This window comes from Megascapheus bottae, chromosome 5 (assembly GCF_031878675.1).
Source record: "Megascapheus bottae isolate mThoBot1 chromosome 5, mThoBot2.hap1, whole genome shotgun sequence".
Classification (NCBI taxonomy): Eukaryota; Metazoa; Chordata; class Mammalia; order Rodentia; family Geomyidae; genus Megascapheus; species Megascapheus bottae.
Genome location: NC_143513.1, coordinates 25,408,769 through 25,436,616, shown reverse-complemented (window position 1 = coordinate 25,436,616; position 27,848 = coordinate 25,408,769). Strand labels below are relative to the sequence as shown.

At 41.0% G+C, this 27,848-nt stretch overlaps 1 pseudogene; it reads left to right on the top strand.

The window, feature by feature from the left end:
* The first annotated feature begins 1,793 nt into the window (after positions 1 to 1,793).
* Positions 1,794 to 26,905, top strand: LOC150063136 (uncharacterized; annotated as a pseudogene).
* The last annotated feature ends 943 nt before the right edge of the window (positions 26,906 to 27,848 follow it).

Here is a 27,848-nt window from a genome sequence, read left to right as displayed (position 1 = left end):
CACACCTGGCCTCTGCACAGCTGGCATGTTGCAGGAATGAGCTGCAGCCACCACACTAGGACCTACAAGAACACACACAGGGGTAGGTGATGGGCAGGGCCACAGACCTTGAACCTCTGCTGAGTGCCAGCCTAGGGAGGAGCAGATCCAGATCACTTCCCATGTGCAGGCCTTTGCTAGGACCTGGAGAGTGGAGCACTGGGGGAGGAGGCCTGTCATGTCTCAAGGTCTTCTAGGCGGCTATGGCTCCATGAGGCTAGGGTACGTCAGCATGACTTGGGAGGAGGTTAAGAGGACCCTTCTGGTCATTCTCCACCCAATGGCACAGGAATATCCTGAGGTCACAGGCCCTTTCCTGGGCCTCACACATGTGGCCTCACTGCACAAAACCAAGGATTCCAAGGATGTAAGTGAGCAGGGGCCCAAGGCTGGGAAATCAGGTTGGGGGAAAGAAGCCTCTTGCTGCCTCTTAACCTCCAGCAAGTGCCCTCCCCTTCCTCAGAGTGCCAAGCGCCACAGCAACCCTCCCTCAACACGCCCTGAGCTATCATACTCCATGCTGCTGGTGACTTGGATCCATTTCTCAATGGGTGGTGAGCATGGGCGGGAGTGTGACACCAGGTCCTTCAAGATAACACAATCCATGGGACTAGCATGGCCTTCGCACTGCGAACCTCAGTCTCTTTAATGTCCAGAGAGAGTGGGGAGCAGGGGAAGGAGAAAAAGGGAGGGGGGGAGGGAGAGGGAGAGGGAGAGGAGAGAAAGGAACAGTCAAATAGAGCTCTGTCCTCAGGCCCCAGGCTCCCTGCCCTAGACTGAGAGCAACCTGAGTGTTTAGGTATGGACACAGTGTGCCCTCTGCTGGACTGCAAAGGCTGTCTTTATTGTGGAAGCACCATTTTCTAAGCACATTGGCCCTTTGACTTACAGGATAGTGGGATTGACATGAAAAGAAGCTGAGAGGTTAGAAGAAGAAGCACTCCTCCACAGGGTGGCAGCTGTGTGAGCCCCTTAGGTCCATCCTTGCCTCTGAAGATGGCAACATTTTGTACAGAGGACAGGAGATGGTGCCCTGAAGGGAAGACGCGGCCGAGATCTAGGATAGCTGCCTGAGGGTAGCCACTGGATCCCAGCAGGGAAACAAGGAGAATGCTGAGTGTACGAAAGAGAGGAGTGCACCCAGGTAAAGACCCAGAGCACCTCAACTACCCTAATCTGCACTTGTCCAGGCCCATCATCATCCTGTGTTCGGGAATTCAAGGTCCTATCCATCATCAAAGAATTGCAGTCCACATGACAAGAGCTCCCCATGGTACCAGAGGTCTATTCTGTATCCTGATTCCAGAATACAAAGTGTCTAAGAATGTCTGAATGGTGAGCTGGAGCAGAGAGTAGGGATAGCCTGCTACTGTCTGTAGCCTAAGTCAGCATCCCACTTTGAATATATGGGCCCCTGGGTCCCCAAGGGCCTTGGGAGGGAGCCCCAGTGTAGAGCCTGTTATCCTCACAGCTACTCTCTGTCTTAGCTCCAAACTGTCCATGGAGTTGGAGCCTCCCCACAGGACAGGTTTTCTGACCAGGACCACCAAGGGGAGCCCTCTCCTGAGGAAGCCTGCAATCAAGTTAAGTGCCTGGACCAACAGGGAAAGGTGGGAGAAGTAGAAGTCAGGGAAGCCGGGGCTGGCATCCCACAAACTTCCACACAGCCACCTGTGACTAGACTGTGTGGCTTGGGCTCCACCCACCCCACTTTCTTCATTGGGGTCACAGGGTAGTCCTCAATGTTTTGGCAAATGGGCTCCTTGGAATTGAACAGAATAATGAAGGCTGCCGGGGAGGTGTGGGGCCTGGGGCAGCCATGTGTCCTTGAGGAGGACTTGGAATCAAGGCAGTTCTTCCATGCAGTTGCCAGGCTTCTACCAGAGACCCCAGCAGCAATGGCACCTCCCAGTTTGAGACAGGTACCCAGCTGATTGGTGTGAATATCAGACATAAACCCACAGCACAGCCTGGATTCTCAGCCGGCCCTGATTTGCTCTCCTCTCACTTGTGACACTCTGAGGAAGTCTTGCCTTTCCTGAGCCCTTCCCCTGCCCCTCCAAGAGAGCTGGGCATGTGGTCATTTTCTAGGCTGTATATCTTTATCTCAAATGTCTAGATCCACCCACTGGTATGAACTCCAGTCAAAGAAAATGCTACTCACTGTTGCACTCTGGGACAAAGAAGACTGCATACTAAAAGGGGAAGAAAAAGCATGAAATGCAATGCTTTATCCATTGGGGTGGGTGGGTTAGGTTAAAATGCTGAATTTACATGTTAGTAGTCCATTAACATGATTTCTGTAGGAGAGCAAGGTTGCTATGAGTGTTTTTCTTTTCCTATATTAATGAGAGACTTGCATATATCCTATTCTAAAATGAAATCTTTCCAGCTCTAAGGTCATTTATTGCAGGATGAAGAAAAGCATATCTCCCCACCCCTATCAGGCATGCTAAAGGAAACACGCATCCACTTGGCACAGAGCCATGAGTTCAGGGTGATGCCTTAAGCCAGTGCATCACAACTCCTGGGGCGAGGCTTCTGGGTGTTATCATGGACCTTCCACAAAGTCCTGAAAGTCCTGAAAGTCCACCAATTGGTAATGTAGGAAGTTCTGGAGACCATCTGTGCAGGCATGGAAACCACCTTCAAGCTGCTGGAAGGAGCTTGATATCACTGAGAAAGTGAAGCTACACCATGAGCAGGGCAATGCTCTAGGGAGACAATGCTGATCTGTGAGAAGAGGTAAACTCAGGCAAACTAAAATTACAGTTCTTCAAAACCAGGTACATTCCTAAAACTCTAAGCACAGCGATAAAGGAAACATGCAAATGAGAAGACACAGACACAGACAGCACTGGGGCAGATGCCACAGCTATCACATATTCCTATGCTAATATCCATCCTTTTGGCCCATAATTTCATAAAGTGATAAAATAATTCTTCAAAGAAACAACCTACCACAGCTCACAAAACAATAATTGGAGTTGACCTTCCAGGAAGTATCTTGAATTATCTCAATGAAATAAACAATGTAGAGTTCTTCTTCCCATAGCTGTCCATGAAAGCAACTACTCTACTTAGCAGTTTCAGAAAGGAGCCATGGCAAGAGTAGTTCCCAATTCCTTTGACCTCATAATAGCAGAATTCCTCTTGACAAAATGAAATAACCTTGGAGTTCAGTAGTCCCAAGAGGCATGGTTAAAGAAGACAAGTCAGGCGCAGTGGCTCACACCTGTGATCCTAGCTATTCAAGAGGCTGAGATCTGAGGATGAAGGCCCCAGCACAAAAGAACCTGAGACTCTTTTTTTTAAAAAAATTATTTTTTGATATTTTTTATTGTAATTAATAAAAGGGTTACATGATATTTGCCAGATAGAAGGTGCATTAACTCACATACATTAATACCCTTTCACATGTCTTGGTCCCCATTACCCTTCCCACCACCCCCTCATATATTGGATATATTTGTATTTGGTTATTTGAAATTGGATAGGGAAGGGAGGAGAACCTGAGACTCTCATCTCCAATTAACCTCTAGATAATGGGAAGTGAGGCTTAGCTCAAGAGTAGGGTGGTAGCCTTGAGCTGAAGAGCTCAGGGACAATTCCCAGGCCCAAGTTTAGAGCAGTAGTCCCTTGAGCTGAAGAGCTCAGCAACAGGCTCCCACACCAAGTTCAATCCCCATGACTCATTTTTTTAAAAAATGACAAAAGAGTTTATTGCAGGCCAGCCAGCAAGTGTCCTGTCCTGGAATCCCAAGGAAGTCTCAGAACAAAGGGCAGCTCTGTCTCCTAGTAAGGCAGGGTATATAAAGGTAAAAACCACACACAAGTGGTGAGGCAGTTTTGCCAGCAAGCATGCTAATTTACAGAAAGAGTTTTCATGAGGAATTTTCATAAAAATTTCATTAGGTCACATGCTGGAACAATCGGGGCGGGAGCACTTCTGCAGCTGTCATTGGATATCAGAGATAACACATGGGGGAGAAGAAATGTCAACAAATATGATCAGAGCTGGACAGACAACATTCCCCCGATGATGCTGAAGGCTAGAGGTACCTGCAGTTTCAGGACCAGGGGTGGGGGCTAATGTAGGCTACATCATCTAATTTGGGGAAAGGACTGAATATATAATGTGTTTTGTTTTGTTTTGTTTTAACTATATCTAAAATAGGGTTGCTAGAAAAATTTCCAGCATGCCAAACCTACAACCATGACAAGGAAGGAAAGAAGGGACTATGCTGATCCTACAGTCATCCTAGAACATTGGCAAAGGGACTCCAGCCAAAGCACAACAGAGGGTGATAATATCTAATAGGCTGCCTCTTAAACTGAGAAGGTAGGTATTGGGAGCCAGAGTGGAATCAAATTGTACCTTGAGTTGCATCAGACAATGGCTTTTTTGTCTTATTGTTTTATGGCCTTATTCTGTTTAAATGACCTGAGATTTACCATATGAATGTAACAGCTGGAAGTTCCCTGGTTTCAACAAGGGATATAAGCCTGGAGTTGACAATAAACGAGGCTGCAGTTTTTACCTGGGCGGCAGACCTCCCGGACCCCATGTGTTTGTCTCTCTTCTATTTTTTCCAGTTCCTGCCCTCTATTTCAGGAACCCCAATTTGCTGCCGGTAGGCCTCGGCAGGTAGGAATTCATTGAATACATCTTTGCATATCCATAGATAAAGAAGAACCCCCACAGGGTCATCTTCCTGGACAGTGAAGGAAGATTGGCCCAAAGCCATTTCCAAGTAGGATGAAAACTTTCAGTGATTCAGGAGAGGAAAGAATGTCTGTAACCTAACCCCATTTGTGTGTAGGATTGTGTGGAAGCCAGAGCTCTAGAACTGTTTACCTAGGCTAGTATCAATCTGTAATTCTCTCAATGCTCTATTTCCTAGTCATATAACACATCCTGCCTGTGTCATTTCTTTCCAAAAAGATATGGTATGGTAGGGAAATAAATCATTCAATTAAGACCTGACTGGATCCTCACTGACGAAGTGTTTTGTTATAGATGCGAATTGTCCACATGAGCCAAAATGACCTCATAGTATTAAAAGGGAAATAAAATCACCGAGAAGATAAGGAATGACCAATCTTTTATTCTGAAAATAATGAGTTTTTCATGACAGGATAACACTGATGAATGCAATTTTAGGTTTATGAAGACAGTGCCATCTAGACCACTAGCCACCAACGAGCATTCCATAGTTGTAGATATTTAGGTTAAACTTTATTTTAGATTCAGAGACCAGATGTAGGAGAAAAGAGTTCCTCAACTCCACATACTAGTTTACTCATGCCCCTGTGACCAGGAGAGGAATTGGCTTAAAATCCTTTTCTGTGGTGTGTGTGTGTGCGTGTGTGTGTGTGTGTGTGTGTGAGAGAGAGAGAGAGAGAGAGAGAGAGAGAGAGAGAGAGAGAGAGAGAGAGAGAGAGAGAGAGAGAGAGAGAGAGAGAGAGAGAGAGAGAGAATGTGTGTCTGACTTCAGGGCCTGGGTGATGTCTCTGAGCCTCTTAGTACTCAACGCTAGCATTCTTCCCCTTGAGACACAGCACCATTACTAAATTTATGAACAGTTTATTGGGAAGTCCTGTGTGCTGGTGCTGAGGTTGAAATGGTAGAGAATATCTTTGCTCATTCTTGCTAGTTTCCCATTGGCATGTTGCAATGAGTTTCACACTCTCACAGAGGAAAACCTGCATTTCCAGGAAGTACTTCAACTCACCTACCTCAGGTGAGAAGGTTTAGTCCCCACTCAACCCTAGCTAGCCTAGCACCTCCAGACTTTGGGTAACACCCCTTCACGCCCACTTCCTTCTGTGGGGCGCAATGCATTGTGGGAAATGTAGTCTCCCCTACCCAGCCCCACAGTCTGGGCTCTGTCAGGCTCCTCCTTATACAGGCACCTCCTCGCCCCTTCTTAGCATTTTCTGCTCCGGAATTTTGGTTCATGGCGCTGTGCCTGGCTCCTAGGAAGTTTCTGAAGTAGAGTTCACAGTTGTGAGTGTTGGAGACTCAGTGGCAAGGGGACCTGTCGAGCCTTGGCGAACCGTGGGACCTGAAAAGTGAGTAGATGGCAACTGGGTGTCCTGGAGGCTGCAGTCACTGCCTGGGTTCCTCCGGTCTGGGGTGTCTGTGCCTGGGGGACTTGATTGCATTGACAGAGTTGGTTCTGCCAGAATCAGTGTCCTTCCAGCTGTAAGAAGCTAGCTGGCTGCAGAAGAGTGGCAGGCAGGCCAGATGGCTGTGCAGACTAGAAGAGCTGAGGAGACCTGCGTGTGTACTCCATGGCTGATTCTGCTCCGGCCCAACACAACTTTAGTGAGATGGTGATGTGTGCCGGCCAAGTCATGGGAGAAGGCAGTGGTATCTGTGGGGTCTGTGTTGTTTCTCCTAGGAACATTTCTAGATACTGTTATGGGGTCAGGAGGTGGGGATTCCACGTCCCACCAGAGTCCACCACGCACAGACAGTCTCACATAAAAAGGTGAATTTGTTGGGAAAGTAGATGGTGAACTGACCGGCCAGGGACACACTGCAGACTCGGGAGCTGACACTTTGACCCGGAGTTGTCTAAGGACAACACCCATGCGGTGGAACCTGGCTGTTAGGGTCCGTGATCAAAGGAACAAGTCTGACACAAAAGTGGAAGTTAAATAGTTTTATTTCGCGCCTAGCATCGAGAATCATACTGATTGGTCAGGGCCGTTTCTAAGATGTGAGCGAGAAAGCGACCCGGCCTAATCTTAAAGGCTACTTTTATAGGCCCCAGCCATGTGGTTGGGCTGGCCATACACAGGTGGCCAGTGGAATTCAACATGGTTGGTTGATGGCTGGGGCAACCACTCCCAGCCACGTGGTTGGGCTGGCCATACACAGATGGCCAATGGAATGCAGCATTGTTGATTGATGGCTGGGGCAACTACTGACACCTTTGCTGTTTGAACAGACCTATCATCTCGGTGGGCTTCAGGTGCACTGTTCTGAGGACAAAGGAAGGGGAGGGAATTCCCTGGCAGACCAGGGGGGTAGGGTGGGGAGGAATTCTGGTAACTCCATCTGGTTTAACTGGTCTTGTAATCTGAGCTGTTATCAGGGATTTTACATCCCCGGCCTTAGGTCAAGTCCTCCTTTGTCACGAAGATGGGAAATGCCTATAGGAGATGGATTTTGGGGAATTCAAGAAAGGGGTCCCTTCACTGGCCTCACACAGGTGGCCAATGGGATAGTCCCATACACAAAGGGACCATAGCCAGCTCCAGCCACACGCAGGTAGCCAATAGGGTTACAGCTCAGTGTCTGAGTGTCACCTTAGTTGGAGTTGGCACACAAATTGGGCAGGTCTCCACACAAACCAGGCCCACCCCCACCCAAGCCGTTATCCCTCCTCATGAGGGGTGGGGAGGTCAAGGTCGCCCCTCCCTAGAAGGGCAAAGGTGGCTGAGCTGCTTTAACATTGTTGACCTTCCACAATGGGGCTGGGAACTCTTAGGCATTCTGGATGGCGCCAGTCCCTGCTCCTCTTAACAATACCATCCCCCCACCCACCCCTGCACCCCATGCAGCCTGCTTAGCACTCCTGGCTCCAGTTCACATGTGTTTGTACATGACCTGGCAGGGGAGCTCTATACAGGATATTGGAGAAGTGGCTGGTGGACTTGTATTCTTTGGAATTAAGTAAGCCTAGCAAATTTGAAGGAGGGCAGATTCTGAATAGGAGTATCCATCCTGAAAGAACACTGCCCTTGTGAACTCTTACCAGTCCCAAAGAGCAGAGGCAGAGAAGCACAGAGGGGAAGATCTAGTTGGCCTCCCTGGCCCTAGCAGTTATTGATTTTACTTTCCAGAGCACAGGATACTGAGTTGTAACAAACATGCTTTATGGTGCTTAAGTGTTCCAAAACAGAAGGTACAGTGAATTGTCCGATGAAGTCCTATGTCATATCTTTAACAGGAAAATAGCTCATATATTTCTAAGTACATTTCTGTAATTCCTAATTTTGGTGAAGTCATCATATGTTTTTGTTGGATCTATATTATTATTATTATTATTATTATTATTACTATTATTATTTTACTAATCCTGGGCCTTGAAGGCAGGGTCTGCGCACTGTCTTTGTGTTCGTTTGGTTTTTTTTCCCTCTACCAATTGAACAACAGTGCCACATCCAGCCTTTTCTGTTTATGTGATACTAAGGAATTGAACCCAGTGCTTCTTTCATGCTAGGCAAGTACTTTGCCAGTAAGCCACATTCCCAGCCCCTTACTCAGTTTTTTTTTTTTAAGGGAACACTAGTTATTCCTTCACCTAGAAATGAATGGCATTTATAATATCTACCAGTGAATGGAATGTGGATACATTTGGGGGGGGGCAGTGGTGGGTCTTAAACTTAAGGCCAGGGCACTCACTGTCCTGAGCTTTCTCAAAGCTAGGGCTCTACTCCTTGAGCCACAGCATGACTTCCAGCTTTTTCTGTGTATGTGGTACCAAAGAATCTGACCCAGGGCTTTGTGCATGGGAAACAAGCACTCTACCCCTAGACCACATTCCCAGTCCCTTTAGATATATCTTTATTGGAGAATATAATGTGTTTACTTGAGACATGAAAAGCTCTCCCACACAAAAAATATATATATATACATATACCTGCGAAGTGTCTCAAGCAGGAAAATCTGGGACAAACCCACATTGGTACTTTCCTGATTCCACTTCATTTGTCTTCTCTCCCAGCTGTGCTTTCAGAATATTCTCTGCATTGCTAACAGCAAAAGGAAATGAATGGATCCCTGGTAAGTTTCTTTTTCTTTCTTTGCTTTTTATGAACTTTGATGGGATCCAAGAATTAAAATGGAAAAGTAGAAAAGATTTAGCTTCAGGAAAATGTTCATAAAGAAAGTAAAGAAGTGTTGAAGATTTAGCAGATTATGAACTCTTAAGTGTCAATGTAAGTTGAGAACAAATTTATCTCAACTTTGTTTCTGGTGTATCTATGTGAGAAAAAGTAGATACATTTGTTATATGATCCAGTGACACCCAGGAGGTAAGTATGGTAATTTATTATACAGTGTGAAGATTTGCTGGCAATTGGTCTGAAATCTTGTATAACTAATCCTCATTAGTCATACAATAACTTACCTTAATGATGTTAAACCATGTTAGCAATATTTTTTCTGGAGTTACTGAATTAGTTTGGTCCCAAACATCTTTGCATGTTAGAGAAATCTGAATAACCCATATCCTTAAATGACTATTCACACTTAACCCTCAAATAGAATGTATTTTCTGTAGGAAGTACAACAAACTATATCATCTTGCATTTTTTTTCTCCAAAAACTTGTTAGTTACTTAAACTGTAGTCAATCCCATGACTGCATTATTTTGAAGACATTGTCTATGGCCTTTTTAGAAATCGTTTTCTATTTTAAAGTGGCCCGCCACACTAGTTTTCTCTATTTTTCTCTGTCTTTCTACTTGTCTGTCTCTTTTTCTCTTTTTCTCTACTTCTCTGATTGTTCTTGTACATTTGAAAAATTAAAAAGAAGGGTTATAATTGCATAACTCAAATGAACAGTAGATTTCCCCTTGGACAATGTCACCCTTCCTTTGGTGTTTCCCAGATTTTTCCTCTCATCCCACTCACAGGTTGTTTAGTTCATTTTCTTCCTCCCTCTTTCCCTCCACCTCTCTCTCTCTCTCTCTCTCTCTCTCTCTCTCTCTCTCTCTCTCTCTCTCTCTCTCTCTCTCTCTCTTTTTTTCTTTCTCTCTCTCTTCTCTCTTTTTACCAGTCCTGGGGCTTGAACTCAGAGCCTGGACACTGTCCTTGAACTTTCTCAAGTCTACTGCTCTACTACTTGAGCCATAGCACCACTTTCAGCTTTTTCTGTGTATGAGATACTAATGAAAGGAGGCCAGGGATTGGTGCATGCTAGCCAAGCACTCTATCACTAGGCCACACTCTGAGCTCTGTATACTTCATTTTCAACAATGTGTCCTGTGAGTTCCATGGGATATCTAGGTGTTGTGTAGGAATAAGGGCACCATTTCAAAATGAGCTCAGCAAGGCAAAATTTACTTCTGCAGAAGGTTGTGCCAACAGGCAAAAATCTGGCAAGCAAGCACATGGAGCAGGTCACTACTCCAATTTTATCTCTTATGCAGGAGGCCCTGCCTCTCTGAGCAAATTGGACCACCTCAGTTTCATAGTTGGCTTATAATTTGCTAGTGTGAAGAAGATAGATGTCTCAATTACTCACACCTCTACTTTCTTTACTTGCTGATATGGTCTCAGTACATAGAAAAAAAAAAAGCTGGAAGTGGTGCTGAAGCTCAAGTGGTAGAGCTCTGTCCAAGGACAGTGCTTAAGCCCTGAGTTCAAGCCCAGGACTGGCAAAAAAAAGAATTTATTAACATTGATTTTTACATCATGTTTCAGATGATGTATTTAACAAACAAGTATTCAAGAAGGGAATCTCTATATACAATCACTGACAGATTTTATAATATAATTAAAATTAGTCTGAGGGTTTGTATATCATAGATACATATTAATCTATTAATAAGACATTATGTCTATAGAGTCCTAAATTTTTATGTCTATGTAGTTGTGTTTATATTTCCAATACCATGTCCATAGCATTGGGTACACAAATATTGAGTCCTTGCTCTTGTACCCAAGTCAGGGACTGTTAAGAAACCCACTTTGAAAGACGAAGAGCGTCACCTAGTGGTAGAGTGCTTGCCTAGCATGCATGAAACCCTGGGTTGGATTTCTCAGTACCACATACACAGATAAAGCCCAAAGTGGTGCTGTAGCTCAAGTGACAGAGTGCTATCCTTGAGCAAAAAGTGTTCAAGGACAGTGCCCAGGCTCTGATTTCCAGCCCCAGGACTGGCAAAAAAAAAAAAGTTGATAGAAATGATCAGTTTCCTCACAATACCCTCCTTCCTTATTTTTTTTAGAACAGCATTTCAATATTTTTATTTTTATTTATCTTTTCCATATAGTTTTTGTTATAATTAATAGAAGGGTTACATTATATTCACCAGATAGAAGGGGCTTTACTTCACAAACATTGATACCTTTTTTTCTTTTTCTTTATTTTTTTTTTTTTTGCCAGTCGTGGGCTTGAGCTCAGGGCCTGAGCACTGTCCTTGGATTTCCTCAAGGTTAGAGCCTCAGCACCATTTCTGGCTTTTTTCTATGTATGTGGTACTGAGGACTCAAACCCCGGTCTTCATGCATGCTAGGCAAGCACTCTACCACTAGGCCAAACTCCCGGCCCCGTTTTGATACCCTTTTTCATGTCATGGCCCCCATTTCCCTCCCCCCTTCCCTCTGCTCATCTTGATTTCCTCCCTTCTCTGTCCAATTTCAAATAACCAATTAAGCATATATAAAATATATCAGATAACAAGGTGAAATATTCTAACAATATGAGATAACCAAGGGACAGCAAAAGAGATGAGAGATAACATAGTACATTAAGGACAACAATCACTCATTATATGGCTTTTGGTCCTCCTTCCTTCTTACCTCCTTTTCACCCTTCCTTACCTTCCTCACTGCATTTGCTCCCCCCCCAAACACACACCTTTCTTTCCTCTCCAAATGTTCTATTATGGGCCACTTCTCCTTACTCTTCCGTTTTCCTTGTCTTAGGAAAATCTCTGGATTCACTTTGTTTCTTTTATACCTTACACTGGACAACAACTACCCTCCATAAAGTTACCATCTGCAATGATATGGATTTCTTCTAATTCTATCCTATTAGGTCTAACCTCATTTAGTGTTATGCTGCTTTCTTATTTTCTCTACTCACATTATTTTAATGCTTCCAACTTTTGTGTATCTAAGTACACAAGGTGATGGTTCTAGTCAACAATAGAGTGACTTGTATTACATTAGAAGTGTCACGCTTCACAAACCTAAAGGATAGTAATTCAGTAGTATGGGTTGGCCCCTCAGTTGTGGCAACATCTTGATGAGGCTCTAATGAGTGAAAGTATTCAGGAGTTAGTGGAACACATCTATACTGCAGATACTGAAAAGTTACACAAAGAATGGGATAAAAACAAGATGCAGAGAGTCTAACAATTTTCATTTTTTCCTTTGTATTTACTAATAGTATTTGAAGTTTGTGTTGTCATTGTATTTCCAGCAAAATCTGACTTAATGTGTTTCTAAAATTTTCTCTGTCCTTTTCTTTTCTTTTTTTTTTCTTTTTTCTTTTTTTTTGCCAGTCCTGGGCTTGGGCTCAGGACTGGAGCACTGCCCTTGGGCTTTCTCAAGGCTAGAGCTCTAACACTTGAGCTACAGCACCACTTCTGGCTTTTTTTCCATGTACATGGTACCAAGGAATCGAACCCAGGCCTTTGTGCATGCTAGGCAAACACTCTACCACTAGGCCACACTCCTGGCCCTTCTCTCTGTCCTTTTGGTGCTGGTAGTCCTATAACTAGAACCTATGGCCATGCACTGTCCCTACTACTATCCCACTTGAGCCATGGCTCCACTTTTAGATTTTTGCTAGCTAATTGGAGGTGAGAGACTTGTGGATATTCCTGTCTGGGGAGAATTCACACTCAATTGTCAGATCTCACCTGTTAGCTCACACCTATAATCCTAGCTATTAAGGAGGCTGAAACCTGAGCTTCAAGGTTCAAACCCATCCCAAGCACAAAAGGACCTGAGATTCTTATCTCCAATTAACCCCTAGAAAATGAGAAGTGGGGCTTGACTCAAGGATGGGGCAGTAGCCTTGAGCTTAAGAGCTCAGGGACAAAGCCTACGCCCAGGGGTAGGGTAGTAGCCTTGAGCTGAAGAAATCGGAAGAACTCAGAGACATCGCCCAGACCGAGTTCACGCCACATGACCCACAAAAAGAAAGAAGGAGAGAAAGAAAGAGAGAAAGAAAGAAAGAAAGAAAGAAAGGAAGGAAGGAAGAAAGAAAGGAAGGAAGGAAGAAAGAAAGAAGAAAACTAATGTGTGTGTATGTGGGGATGAATATATGTGAGTATGTATGTGGCTACTCCTTTATTCTTCTCTACAAATTTACTACTTCTCTCATCTAGATCCCATCAGTACATCTAAGTTAGCACCTTTTGCCATTCTTGGCAGAACTATTTCGTGTAGCATTCTGGTAATGCAAATGTGAAGCTGATGAATTATCTTAATTTGCAAATATGTTCAATGCACAGTACTACAATGGTTCTTCTGTATGGAAGATTGAGAATTCAATACTTTTTTAACCCTTTCGAGTCAGATTTCTTTCTGTGTGCTAGGAATCAGAATTCATTTCTGGTACTGTTAAGCATAGCTACAGTAGAAGGATGAGTGGACATGTTTTTCTTTTTTTATTTTTAGTGAGATTCAACATGGTATAAATTCTCATTTTGTTTTATTTTCTACCACATTAAAAAGAAAATGTTATTCTTATTTTCCTTTGTCCTACTGGAGTAAATGTCTTACACTACTTTCTTTTTTCATTTTTTTAATTTTTTTTACTTGCAATTTTTTAAATTTTATTGTTGGTATAATATATAGAGGGGTTAAAGTTACATTTGTCATGTAGCAGGTGCATTACTTCTCGCACATTGTTACCCCTTCTCATGGTTTTGTCCCCATTTCCCTCCCCACCCCAATCATCTTGTTTTTCCCCCTTCCTTTCCCTATTTCAAATAAACAGATAAGCATATATACAATATACCCGTTAACAAAGTCAGCTACAGTAACAACATGAGATTAACCATAAGGGCAAAAACAAAGAGAAGAGAAATAACATAGTATATCAAGAACAACAATCAAACAAGATAAAACTCTTATTTCCATATCCTAGAGTTCCTTTCATTTCGTTTTAATTTTTGAATTAAAAAATTCTAATAAAATCTCTACTTCTACCTCTTCTTTTTTTTGTAGTCAAGTTCTTTATTGGAATGTTAACACATAAGTGACATTGAGTCCCAGTAGAACCCTTGTGCTACTATTTGAAACCTTAGCACATTTTTATCAAGATTCTGATCTTTTGAGCTCTTACCAGATTTACCCATAAGCTTAGCTTACAGAATTCTAGATCTTCTTTTTTTCTCTTTTTTTAATATATTTTTATTGTAATTAATAGAAGTGTTACATTACATTCACCAGATGGAAGGTGCATTACTTCACATACATTGATACCCTTTCTCATGTCTTGGTCCCCATTTCCCTCCTTCCCACCCTCACCCTCATCTTGTTTTCCCCCCTTTCCTATCCAATTTCAAATAACCAAATACACATATATCCAAATATCAGTTAATAAAGTGAAATACTGTAGCAACATGAGATAACCAACAGATGAGAGATAACAGTGCATTAAGGACAACAGTGACTCATTATATGGCTTTTGTTTCCTCATCCTGGAGGTCCTTATATTTAATGTCATACTGTTTGGCCTAATGTCTCTAGATTTTGTTCTATTGTAAATCTCTGCAAGGATTCTACTGATTATGGCAAATGAGGGAAACCATTGAGCCTATGTTCCTTTGAGTCTGGCAGTTTAATGCAGTCCCACTTATCCAGCCTTGCACTGATTTGTTGTGTTTATTGGTCCTTATTAAGAAAGTTTCGACCTGTGACAAGGAAACCTAGTGTGTCTGCTATCCCTTCTTGTAAAGTTTTCAGTGTGTTAGCTTTTACCTTCAGGTCTTTGATCCATTTGGAGTTAATTCTAGTGCAGGGTGACAAAGAAGGATCCAACTTTAGTTTTCTGCAGGTGCTTAACCAGTTCTGCCAGCACCACTTGTTGAAGAAGCTGTCTTTCTTCCATTCTATTTTTTTTTTGGCTCCCTTGTCAAAGATTAGTTGGCCATAGATCTGTGGTTTAATATCTGGGTCCTCAGTTCTATTCCATTGGTCTTCAGGCCTGTTCTTGAGCCAATACCAAGCTGTTTTGATTATTATAGCTCTGTAATAGAGTCTACAGTTTGGTATTGAAATTCCTCCTGCGCTGTTCTTTCTGCTAAGAAATGTTTTTGCTAGACATGGTCTTTTATTATTCCATATGAAATTTTGGATTGCGTCTTCTATTTCTTTAAAGAATGACATGAGGGTATTGATGGGTATTGCATTCGATTTGTAGATAACCCTTGGCAAGATTGTCATATTCACGATGTTGATTCTTCCAATCCAGGAGCATGGGAGGTTTTTCCATTTTCTTAGTTCTGCTTTAATTTCCTTTTTCGGGGTTTTAAAGTTTTCATCAAAAAGGTCCTTTACATTCTTAGTTAAGTTAATTCCTAGGTACTTTATTTTCTGTGAGGCTATTGCAAAAGGAGTTGCTTTCCTGATTGTTGCCTATTTCCTCTCACTGTTGGCATAGAGGAAGGCAGTTGATTCTTTTTTTTTCTCTTCCTTTTTTTTATTGTAATTAGTAAAAGGGTTACTAGATAGAAGGTGCATTAATTCACATACATTGATACCCTTTCACATGTCTTGGTACCATTTCCCTCCCCCCACACTCCCCCACCCGTCTTGGTTTCCCCCCCTTCCCTATCAAATTTCAAATATCCAAATACAAATAAATTCAATATATCAGATAACAAAGTGAGATACTTTAACAATATGAGATAACCAAGGGACAGCAAAGGAGATGAGAGACAACATAGTACATTAAGGACAACAATCATTCATTATATGGCTTTTGTTTCAATATCCTGGAGGTCCTTTCAATTAGTTTCACATTATATGACCTTATGTATCAAGATTTTGCTCTATTGCAGATCTCTGCTAGTAGAGCCCAAGGTTTCTACTGATTATGACGAATGAGGGAAACCATTGAGCCTAAGTTCCCTTGAGTCTGGCTTACTTCACTTAATATGATTTTTTCTAAGTCTTTCCATTTCCTAACAAATGGGGTGATGTCGTTCTTTCTGACAGCAGCATAGAATTCCATTGTGTACAAATACCACAACTTGTTGATCCACTCATCAACTGAGGGACATCTAGGTTGGTTCCATATCTTTGCTATGGTGAATAGTGCTGCAATGAACATTGTTGTGCTAGTGGATTTAGTATGTCCTTGTTTCTGGATGGTTGGGTAAATGCTAAGTAGTGGAATTGCTGGGTCATAGGGGAGTTCTATGTTTAGCCTTTTGAGGCACTGCCACACTGCTTTCCATAGTGGTTGAACGAGTTTGCACTCCCACCAACAGTGTAGTAGTGATCCCTCCTGGCCACATCCCCTCCAGCATCTGTTATTATTCGTTTTCCTGATCCTGGCCATTCTAGCTGGAGTGAGGTGGAATCTTAGAGTTGTTTTGATTTGCATTTCTTTTATGACCAGAGATGTTGAGCATTTCTTCATGTGTCTATAGGCCATTTTTGTTTCTTCTTCAGAGAGGACTCTCTTTAAGTCTTTGGCCCATTTTTTAATGGGATGGTTGTTACTTTGGAGGTTAGTTTTGGAGTGATTCAATTTTTTGAGTTGTTAATAATATTTTAGATATGAGGCCTTTGTCCATTGTTTGGTTGGTGAGGATTTTCTCCCACTCTGTAGGCTTCCTAATTAATTTACTAGCTATGTCCTTTGCCATACAAAAGCTCTGCAGTTTAATGCAGTCCCGCTTATCCAGCCTTTCTCTGATTTGTTGTGATTCTTGGTCCCTATTAAGAAAGTTTCAACCTGTGCCAAGGAGGCCTAGTGTATCTCCTATTCCTTCCTGTAAAGTTTTCAGTGTGTTAGCTTTTACCTCCAGGTCTTTGATCCATTTGGAGTTAATTCTAGTGCAAGGTGACAAAGAAGGATCCAACTTCAGTTTTCTGCAGGTGCTTAACCAGTTCTGCCAGCACAACTTTTTGAAGAGGCTGTCTTTCTTCCATTCTATTTTTTTGGCTCCCTTGTCAAAGATTAGGTGGCCATAGGTCTGTGGTTTAATATCTGGGTCCTCAGTTCTATTCCATTGGTCTTCAGGCCTGTTCCTGTGCCAGTACCAAGCTGTTTTGATAATTATAGCTCTGTAATAGAGTCTAAAGTTTGGAATTGAAATTCCTCTGGTGCTGTTCTTTCTGCTAAGGAGTGTTTTTGAATATACGGGGTCTTTTATTATTCCATATGAAATTTTTGATTGCCTCTTCTATTTCTTTAAAGAATGACATTGGGATATTGATGGGTATTGTGTTGAATTTGTAGATAGCTCTTGGCAAGATTGTCATTTTCACAATGTTGATTCTTCCAATCCAGGAGCATGGGAGGTTTTTCCATTTCCTTAGTTCTGCTTTAATTTCCTTTTTTAGGGTTTTAAAGTTTTCGTCAAAAAGGTCCTTTACGTTCTTAGTTAAGCTAATTCCTAGGTACTTTATTTTCTTTGAGGCTATTGTGAAAGGAGTTTCTTTCCTGATTATTGCCTCGTTCCTCTCACTGTTGGCGTAAAGGAAGGCAGTTGATTTTATAGCCTGCTACTCTTCCAAAGTTTTGAATCAGCTCAAGGAGCTTGGAAGTAGAGTCTATAGGATTCTTTAAATACAGAATCATGTCATCTGCAAAGAGGGATAGTTTTATTTCCTCTTTCCCTACTTGGATCCCCTTTATGCTTGCTTCTTGCCTTACTGCACTGGCTAGGAATTCTAGTACTATGTTAAAGAGTAGTGGAGAGAGTGGGCATCCTTGTCTCGTTCCTGATTTTAGAGGGAATGGCTTCAGATTTTCACCATTAAGTGTATACTAGCAGTGGGTTTCTCATACACAGCCTTTATTACATTGAGGAATGTTCCATAGATTCCTAGTTTCTCCAGAGCTTTTAACATAAAGGGGTGTTGGATCTTGTCAAATGCCTTTTCTGCGTCTATTGAGACAATCATGTGATTTTTGTCCCTGCTCCTGTTGATGTGTTGAATTATATTAATTGATTTGCGTATGTTGAACCAGCTTTGCCTCCCTGTGATGAATCCAGTTTGATCATAGTGTATAATTTTTTTGATGAGTTGTTGTAGACGGTTGGCCAGTATTTTGTTGAGAAGTTTTGCATCGATGTTCATCAAAGATATAGGTCTATAGTTCTCTTTCTTTGATGAATCTCTGTCTGGTTTGGGGATGAGGGTTATACTGGCTTCATAGAATGAGTTTGATAAGGAACCTTCATTTTCAATTTCATTGAAGAGCTTGAGGAGTATTGGTGTGAGCTCTGTTTTGAAGACCTTATAGAATTCAGCTGTGAATCCATCTGGCCCTGGGCTTTTCTTAGGTGGAAGTTCTTTAATTGCCATTTCTATTTCAGAGCTTGAAATAGGCCTGTTGAGTTGGCTTAGTTCTTCTTGGTTCAGTGTGGGTATGTTAATATTGGCTAGGAATTCATCCATTTCATCTAGATTCTCAAATTTGTTGGCGTAAAGGTTTGAGAAGTATTCCCTCATGATATTCTGGATCTTGGTAATTTCTGTCATGATATTACCATTTTCATTTGTGATTTTGTTTATTTCGATATGCTCTCTTCTTTTTTTGGTAAGATTTGCTAAGGGCTTGTCAATTTTGTTAATTTTTTCAAAGAACCAACTCCTTGTTTTGTTGATTCTTTCTATAGTTTTTTTGGATTCCAAATCATTTAATTCTGCTTTGATTTTAATAATTTGCTTTCTTCTACTGGGATTAGGGTTGGTTTGTTGCTCTTTTTCCAGGAGCTTAAGGTGAGACATTAACTTGTTGGTTTGCAATTTTTCCAACTTGTAGGCACTCAGCGCTATAAATTTTCCTCTGAGTACTGCCTTTGCTGTGTCCCAAAGGAGTTGGTATTTTGTGTGCTCCTTTTTGTTAAATTTCATAAACTGTTGGATTTCTGTTCTGATTTCTTCAATGACCCATTGGTGATTCAACAATGTGTTGTTCAGTCTCCATGAGTTACAGGGTTTTCGTTGGTGGAGATGTGTGTTCAGTTCCAATTTGATGCCTTTGTGGTCTGAGAGTGTGCATGGAATAATTTCAGTGTTTCTGAATCTGTCCAGGTTTGTTTTATGGCCTAAGATGTGATCTATTTTGGAAAATGTTCCATGTGCTGCTGAGAAAAACGTATATTGTGTTGTTGCTGGGAAGGCAGTTGATTTTTGAGGGTTAATTTTCTTTTTCTTTTTCTTTTGATTTGTATTTCTTTTTTTATTTTTTATTGTAATTAATAAAAGGGTTACATGATATTTGCCAGAAAGAAGGTGCATTAATTCACATACATTGATACCCTTCCACATGTCTTGGTCCCCATTACCCTCCCCTCCACCTCCCCTCTTGGTTTTCCCCCTTCCCTGTCCAATTTCAAGTAACCAAATACAAATGTATCCAATATATCAGATAACAAAGTGAGATATTGTTACAATATGAGATAACAAAGGAACAGCAAAAGAGATGAGAGATAACATAGCACCTTAAGGACAGCAATCATTCTTTATATGGCTTTTGTTTCAATATCCTAGAGGTCCATTCAATTAGCTGTTTTTTCTGACAGCAGCATAGAATTCCATTGTGTACAAATACCACATCTTGTGGATCCATTCATCAATTGAGGGACATCTAGGTTGGGTCCATATCTTTGCTATGGTGAATAATGCTGCAATGAACATTGATGTGCTAGTGGATTTAGTATGCCCTAGTTTCTAGGTGGTTGGGTAAATGCCAAGTAGTGGAATTGCTGGGTCATAGGGAAGCCCTATGTTTAGCCTTTTGAGGAACTGCCATACTGCTTTCCATAGTGGTTGAATGAGTTTGCATTCCCACCAACAGTGTAGTAGTGATCCCTCTGGCCACATCTCCTCCAACATCTGTTGTTAATAGATTTCTTTATCCTGGCCATTCTAACTGGAGTGAGGTGGAATCTTAGCGTTGTTTTGATTTGCGTTTCTTTTATGGCCAGAGATGTTGAGCATTTCTTCATGTGTCTATAGGACATTTTTGTTTCTTCTTCAGAGAAGAGTCTTTTTAAGTCTTTGGCCCACACTGAACCAAGAAGACCTAATCCAACTAAACAGGCCTATTTCAAGCACTTAAATAGAAATGGCAATAAGAGACCTTCCACCTAAGAAAAGCCCAGGGCCAGATGGATTCACAGCTGAATTCTATAAGGTCTTCAAAGCAGAGCTCACACCAGTACTCCTCAAGCTCTTCAACGAAATTGAAAATGAAGAGATTCATCAAAGAAAGAGAACTATAGACCTATATCTTTGATGACCATCGATGCAAAACTTCTCAACAAAATACTGGCCAACCATCTACAACAACTTATCAAAAAATATATATATACTATGATCAAACAGGATTCATCACAGGGAGGCAAAGCTGGCTCAACATACGCAAATCGATTAATATAATTCAACACATCAACAGGAGCAAGTACAAAAATCACATGATTGTCTCAATAGATGCAGAAAAGACATTTGACAAGATCCAACACCCCTTTATGTTAAAAGCTCTGGAGAAACTAGGAATCCAAGGAACATTCCTGAATATAATAAACCCTCAAAAATCAACTGCCTTCCTCTATGCCAACAGTGAAAGGAATGAGGCAACAATCAGGAAAGCTACTCCTTTTGCAATAGCCTCAAAGAAAATAAAGTACCTAGGAATTAGCTTAACTAAGAATGTAAAGGACCTTTTTGATGGAAACTTTAAAACCCTGAAAGAGGGTTAATTTTATACCCTGATACCTTTCCAAAGATTTGAATCAGCTCAAGGAGCTTGGGAGTGGAGTCTATAGGGTTCATTAAATACAGAATCATGTCATCTGCAAAGAGGGAGAGTTTTCATTTCCTCATTCCCTATTTGGATCCCCTTTATGCTTGCTTCTTGCCTTATTGCTCTGGCTAGGAATTCTAATACTATATTAAAGAGGAGTTACACTACTTTCTTACATTCTGTTTTTCACTTTTGTGTGTGTGTGGGGGGGGGGTCATGGGGCTTGAACTTGGCATGGGCGCTGTCCCTGAGTACTTTAGCTCAAGGCTACCATACTACACCTGAACCTAGGGCTTGTCCCTGAGCTCTTCAGCTCTAGGCCACTGCCCTGTCCTTGAGCCAAGCCCCACTTCTCATTTTCTAGGAGTTAACTGGAGATAAGAGCCTCATGTCCTTTTTTGCCCTGGCTGGCTTGAAACCTTGATCCACAGATATCAGCCTTCGGAGTAGCTATTCTGTCTCTTCTTTCTCCATATCCCATTGATCCTTCTATGAGGAACTAGTAAAATACGAGTCTGACCAAGAGACATTTTATTTATCTGTCATTTATATCCTCTATTGTAGAAGGTCTGTGATATCATAATAGGTAATGTTACTGGTTCTTTACTATTGAGGAATGAAGTATAATGGGGACCTATACATATCTTTAGGCATATGCTAACAACAGTGAGTACATAAAACTTTTGTTTTGAGAACTAAGTAAACCCTTATATGGCCAAAGTCATTACAATCAGTTTCTTGAGTACTGTCACTTCCTTTAACACTTACCTCGACACTGTATTTTTGTAGGTCTGCTAATATGGTATGTATCCCCTTGTGATTTCCTGACTGAGCTCTGAGGAGAGCCAGATGCTAGACATTAATTTATAACTGGTGCTGTTAGTAGAGATGATTAGCTCCTTAGGAGAGAATTTTTATCTTGTTTACCTTGCTAGCAGCAAAAGCATTTCCTGATTGATAAAGGAAACTTTGTTTTAGTAATTAATGTTAGTATAGAACCATTTTATGTAAGACAGAAACATACTTGCAGAGGAATGAAATCTTCATCCTTGGTTTTCTCATGACTCAGGACTAATGACTTTTTGAAATGTGCCATTACAGGACTTGGTATCATTTGAGGATGTGTCTGTGGACTTCAGCTGGGAGGAGTGGAAGGACCTGGATGATGCTCAGACGACCCTGTACAGGGATGTGATGCTGGAGACCTATAGCAACATGGTGTCCTTGGGTGAGCAAAGGTCATATTAATTCTCAGGAGCAAGGACTTTGTTCTTTAGAGATAGGTGAATATGTATTAGATTTAATACTATTTAGAGGTACTATTCTAGCCTTTAGGACCATCACTTCCCCATAACAAAAACTTCAATTTGATTGCACAATTCCTGTGGCCATCCTCTCATCATTCTTCAAGCTGCTGAGTAAGTCATTTGATGAAAGTTCTATACTTTTACACAATAACAGGGCACTATGCTTCAAACTCTGAGTTAATTATGAAGCTGGTGAAAATATCAGAGTCATGGTTGGGAGAAGCACCCTCCAAACAGTGCTTCTCAGGTGATTCAGTGTATCTGGTTTAAAGTGAAGATAGATCAGAGCCAGTGTGACTGTGTTGAGTGGTTCCAGCAGTTTCCACAGCTTCTCCACCTGAGGCCAGCTCCTAGCATTGCAGAGCTATCTTCTGCAGACTTCATTAGTGCCTCTTGTATGAATGTACATCCCAGTTTCTGTTTCTTTAAGTCTTATTAAGACTCTAGTCACTGTTTAGCTCCTAGACTTTCTTGTTGGTTAGGTGTTCTATATTTTCAGTTGTGTTTTGACTGCCCATTTCTAAAATCTTCTCCTCCATACATCTATTAATAATTCATGTGTTCCTTCAGTGCTTATTAGTTGAATAAGTCACAAGTGCTAGTATTTTTGTAAGTTTTCTATAAAACAATCATATTCCTTTTTTTTTGAAAAAGGTACACTATTTTGAGAACAAAAACAAAAAAACAAATGTGTGTAGTTGTGAGATGAGATCCACAAAGGAAGTTTTACCTGGATGAGACAGAGAAAAAAAATAAGATCAGACATAATATTTACTAAGGGATTATTTAATTTTTATGTGATGCTTTTCCAAATTTGATATATAGTATATAGGTTGATATACCATCTCCTATACATCACTATTGGAAACATGAATTTGCAATTCAGCAATTTAAAGCTGGTATTTAAAATCCAAAGCACATATTTATGGAGAAGATCATCTACAGAATTGAAGAAAAATGAGAAAATAGGTTCAGGAGAAGCCTTCTCTACACTGCTGTCTTAAGATCATGATAGCAGTCCAGTGTTCTATTATATTTCCCATTAACAGGGCACTGTGTTCCTAAACCTGAAGTGATTGTTAAGCTGGAACAATGGGCAGAGCCATGGCTTGGAGAAGCCCCACACAAGAGTATCACAGGTGAGTCAGTGTTTACTGGACATGGATGTTAAAAAGAGGAGAACTTATTGACATGTTCTTATTCATGTCCCAGCTTCTGGATTCCTGTGTTGCAGGTACTGGGACAATGGATGAACACAGGCCTGTGGAGTATCTTTCCATAGACTTTTAATAACAACAAGAGAGGGAGAATTAATTTAACTGACAGACAAGGATTCACAGAACATGTCTCTCCTTTCTGTGCTTCCATATGATCAAATTATACCAGGGATAGCTTAAGGGAATTACAGGAACTGATCAACATGTTATATTCTAAGCATTAAAACTCAGGATATCAAAAGGCAATAAGATAAGTGCACACAGGCACTTTTCATGTCTTTGATAGGATTTTTACTGAAGGTTAGACACCTACAATCCCGTCTTTACTGAAGCTAAGGATAAGGACTCATAAAACAGTCAGTTTTCTACTAGCATCTGTCATTCTCCAGGTGCTCATAGTTCTCCTAGTGTGCTAAGGACCCCACACTGGGTATGGCAGAAAACTAGTTCTTTGGACTAAAGGCCAAGTGAATCAACAGTAAATGTAGACAGAGCATCCTGAATTCTGTGTGGGACTATTTAAACATTCCAAACCAAACAAACAAAAAAGAAGTGAAAAATTTACACGAGACCCATTTTCTATTGATTTAGAAGGCAAGAGGCACCAGCAACTAAAGAGGACAACAGATTTGCAGGGCTCAGATAAGTGAAAACAAAGCTTGTCATAGGTGGAGGACAAACCTGGAATTCAGAACCAAAGCTTCAAATGAAGATAACATGACTTGAGTTTGGGGACCTGGGGTCTTCCATGTGGGCTGTGGTTCTGGGAGGCAACTCTATCAAAATAGGAATTTGAAAGGCATTTTGTAGAACATATTGAAGAAAAGACTTAAAATTCCTCTAGATGCCAAGTGGAATTTTCCGGGAGAAATGAGATTTGTTAAGCATAGACATAAAGCCTCACTCTTGGGAACCACTCCTAGTTAGGGGACAGGTAGTTTATCCTTTTATATATCCTTAGTTCTCTCATAAAAGAACACATTTCTGTCTTCAAATCTAAGGGTTCAGAAGGAAAGTAGCACAGCATGAAGTTTCCATAATTGTTGCAAAACCAAAGGAAACAAGTCTGCCCTAAAACATACCAAGGGGGGGGGGGGGAAAGAAGGGAAGTAAGAAAGTAGCAATTATATATCCTTACCTTGGAAGCATTAGAAGTCAGTTATGGAGTGCTTTTTATTAAGTATTTCTTCCAATATTGAAACAATATAAACTAAAGAACCAGAAAAGAACATGACTGTGTCAGGATTTGTTTAGTAAGTCATCAAGGGAAAATGAATGCAGTTCTCATAAATCCATTCCTACTACTATTATTTTTAAATCTTTAGTAAGCAGGATGGGAGGAAGTATTTTCACTTGTACCTGTGTGTTCTCTAAGAAATGCTTGGATGCTGTCATGACTTTTTCTGCCTTTTTGTTAAACATTTTAGATGTCCAGCAAGTGGATGGCTTAATTGAAATGTGCTGGGAAAGTCCAGACACACATCTGTTGCAAGTTGTAATCACCAGTAGCAACCCAATAGAGGAAAGAGATAGGTCTTTAGATGTAAAAAGTGTGGGAAATCTTTGCACTTCAAACCAGACCTCACTGTGCAGCTGGAAACTCACACAGGAGAGATGCACTATGAATGTAATGAATGTACTTACAGGAAGTCAGATCTCAGAAGGCCTTAGAGAAATCACACAGGAAACAAATAACATGAAGGTAACACATGTGGAAAGTCTTTCAAGTAAAACTCATCCCTCGCTGTGTATCAGAGAAGACACACAGAAAGGAAACCTTATGAATGTGTCACATGTGGAAAGTCTTTCAAATGGAAAGCACAGGTCAGTGTGCATCAGAGAACATACAGGGGAGAAACCATATGAATGTAACATGTGTGGAAAGTCTTTCAACCACAAATCAGCCTTCCTTAGACATCACAGAACACACACAGGAGAGAAGCCATATGAATGTAATACATGTGGAAAGTCTTTTTCCTGCACCTCAAACCTCCATTGTCATATGAGAACACACACAGGGGAAAAACCATATGAATGTAACACATGTGGAAAGTCTTTCAACTGCAAGTCAGGTCTCCACAAACATCAGAGAATACACACAGGAGACAGACCTTATGAATGTAACAAATGTGGCAAGTCTTTCAACCAGAATTCAGCCTTGCATGTTCATCAAAGAACACACACAGGAGAGAAGCCATATGAATGTAATACATGTGGAAAGTCTTTTTCCTGCACCTCAAACCTCCATTGTCATATGAGAACACACACAGGGGAAAAACCATATGAATGTAACACATGTGGAAAGCCTTTCAACTGCAAGTCAGGTCTCCACAAACATCAGAGAATACACACAGGAGAGAGACCATATGAATGTAACAAATGTGGCAAGTCTTTCAAACAGAATTCAACCTTGCATGTTCATCAAAGAACACACACAGGAGAGAAGCCATATGAATGTAATACATGTGGAAAGTCTTTTTCCTCCAACTCAAACTTCCTTTTACATCTAAGAACACACACAGGGGAGAAACCATATGAATGTAACACATGTGGAAAGTCTTTCAACTGCAAGTCAGATCTCCACAAACATCAGAGAATACACATGGGAGAGAAACCTTATGAATGTAACAAATGTGGCAAGCCTTTCAACAACAATTCGGCCTTGCATGTTCATCGAAGAACACACACAGGAGAGAAACCATATGAATGTAGCACATGTGGAAAGTCTTTTGCCTACACGTCAAATTTCAATTACCATCAGAGAACACACAGCAGAAAAGCCATATGACTGTAACACATGTGGAAAGTCTTTCAAATGGATATCAGATCTCTGCAAACATCAGAAAACACAAACAGGATTGAAACTTTATGAATGTAACAAACCTGGTAAGTGTTTCTACCACAATTCAGCCTTGAGTGCACATCAGAAAACACATAGGAGAAAAACTACATGAATGTAAGACATGTGGAATGCCTTTTAAGTGCAAATCATATCTCTAGAAACATCAGAAAACATACAGGAGAGACAAACCTTATGAGTGTAACAAATATGACATGTATTTCAACCACAATCAGCCTTGCATGTACATCAGAGAATACACACAGGAGAGAAGCCGTATGAATGTAACACATGTGAAAGTCTTTCACCCAGAACTCAAACCTCATTTTTCATCAGAGAACACACAGGAGAAAAACCATATGAACGTAATACATGTGGAAAGTCTTTCAATGGCAAGTCAAACCTCAATAACCATTAGAGAATACACACAGCAGAGAAGCCATGTGAATGTAATACCTGTGGCAAGTCTTTTAGATGGAGGCCTGATCTTCAAAAACTTCAGAGAATACACACAGGAGAAAAACTACATGAGTGTAACATTTGTGGAAAGTCTTTCATCTGCAAGTCAGATCTCTGCAAACACCAAAGAACACACATAGGAAAGAAACCATATAATTATAACAAATGTGGACATTCTTTTGCCTCCAAGTCAAATCTCAAGAAGCATTAGAGAACACACACACAGGAGAGAAATCATGAAAGTAATGTATGTGTAAAGTTCACCAAGAAATCAGTTCTCAATGGGCATCATACAGCACATACAGGAGAAAATCCTTATGAGTTCAACACATGTGGAAAGTCAGATGCATAACAAATCTCTACAGGTGTAACAGAACACACAGGAGAGAATCCTTAGGAGTGTAACAAATGTGGAAAGTCCAATCCAAGTCAGCCCTCAATATTCATCAGAGTGCACACATAGGATAGAAACCTTATGAATGTAACGTGGAAGCTCTTTCACCTACGAGTCAGAGTTGATACAGGAGAGAAATCAGCACCAAATCAGATGGATTAAAATGAAGATTCTACAAGCTTTGAACTCTGGTCTGGGCCACCCTGACCCATGCACCTTCCTCAAAGACCATCAACTAGTGGAGAAGTTGATGCTGAGCAGCATAGTTCAGCCAAATAACTGGTGGAACTGACCATGTTGGACTGTGAAATAATGTACATTCCTTCTCAAAATGGTGTAGGAGGCTTTTATTTTGTACTAGAAATCCCTGATAATTTGGAATGGATACTACCTCTTCATTACCTGTCTTACACTGAGGGATGTCTTCTTCCTCTTAGTTTTCTCTTTCATGCTTCTTTCAAGTTAGCAGATACTCCAGCTAATGTATACAATTTTCATTTATGGCACTTGTTTTATGTACCTGGATTTTATTGCAGATATGATAGAAATAAGTAAAACTTACTGCCTTACTTCCATAGGGCATAACTGGGGGGAGCTAAGTGATTTTGGAGAGCTCCTTACCTAGTTTTGTTTCTCACTCAAAGCCCACCACCTCATTCCCAGTTCACTTGTGTCTGTTTCTTCAGGAGCTTGCCACCCTGCTTCTGTTCTCATCACTTTCTTGAGCTATCAACTTACCTTTTTCTTAACTTTCTCAGTTTAAAAGATGTACTCTGAATACAGTTTTTATTTTATGTATTTGTTTTTGTTTATTGGTAAGCAAAAGAAAACATGATATTCAGAATAAAGATATTAATTTTCCCTACTTTTCTGAATCTCATCTTCCTGAAAGGACTTTGGC